This window comes from Tupaia chinensis, unplaced genomic scaffold (genome assembly GCF_000334495.1).
Source record: "Tupaia chinensis unplaced genomic scaffold, TupChi_1.0 Scaffold144034_1, whole genome shotgun sequence".
Taxonomy (NCBI): domain Eukaryota; kingdom Metazoa; phylum Chordata; class Mammalia; order Scandentia; family Tupaiidae; genus Tupaia; species Tupaia belangeri.
Window position 1 is genome coordinate 50305 of NW_006203886.1, and position 1443 is coordinate 51747.

The window sequence follows — 1443 nt, forward strand, 5'->3', positions numbered from 1 at the left end:
TCTCTCTCTTCCTCTCTGTTTCTCTACAGCCAGCACATATGCCTTATAGAAAAATAGCCTGGCAGGCCCCCATAACCTGAAATGTTTAGAGGTTAGTTATTTGGTAGAATGTTCCTCAAAATGAATGTGTCTGATGTTTCTCCATAACTTTGAATTACCCACTTTTGACAGAAATACCACTGAAGTGATGTGTTCTCAGTACAACATATTTGTAGACTATGATGTCCATTTGTCCCAAGATAGATGAGATTAGCTTAATTATTCAGTTAATGTGGGGGCTGGCAGGTGGCATGGTGGTTAAAGGCTCTGGATTTCCACATGGCCGACCGCAGTTCAAGTCCCAGACCTGGCAGCTTGCTTACTCTCTCTCTCTCTCTCTCTCTCTCTCTCTCTCCTCCTCCTCCTCCTCCTCCCCCCCCTCCTTCTCTCTCATCTCCTCCTCCTCCTCCTTCTCTCTGATCAAATATAAAAAATATTAAATCGGGACCAGGAGTTAGCATAATGAAAAGGTTTCATCTTGGGGTGAGAAAACTGTATATGTTGTGGATGTAGAGTGGAAATTTCTATAGATATCTGTCAAGCCCATTCGATTTATAGTATCATTTAAGTCCTGTATCTCTCTATTTATTTTCTGTCTAGAAGATCTGTCTAAAGTAGATAATGGGGTGTTAAGATTTCAACAATTATAGTATTTCTCCCTATCTCTCCTTTTAGCTCCAGCAGTCTTTACTTCACATATTTAGGTGAACCTGAGTTGGGTGCATAGATATTTATAGATTTCAAGACAAAGACTAAGAAGAGACAAAGAAGGGTGTTTTATAATAGTAAATGGGGTAATCCAGCAAGAAGACATAACGTTTACTAAGTCTCTTGATTGTATCAATTTCTCTTGTGCTTGATTAAATCTCATGTCATTTTGTTCATCTTGGCCCTTCCAGTGGGACAGGATATGGAGGTAAAAGACAATGATATTGATGATCCTGAGCCGGTGTAGGCTCAGGGTGATGTGTGTATTTATGCCTTAGATTTTAATGAAAACATATAAAAAGTGAAAAAAATAAACATTTTTAAATAGGAAAAAGCTTATAGAATATGAATATAAAAAAGAAAATATTTCTGTACACTCGTGCAATGCAATTATGTTTTAAACTAAGTGTTATTACAAAAAAGTCAAAAAATTTAAAATGTTTAAGATATATCAAATTAAAAATCATGATAAGCTAGGGTTAATTTATTATTTAAGGAAGGGAGACCAGCAGTTGGTGTAATGACTATGTAGCTGGACTCCCATGTAGTCGACTGCAGTTCGAGTCCCGGACCTGGTGGCTTAAACTCACCAGGCACGTGTGCATGCCCAAGATCCCGAGAGGAGAATGGAGGAGAAGGTATTGCAGCGTGGCCATCCCCTTGGGGGATGATTTCTCACTTTCTGTCTCTCTGTCT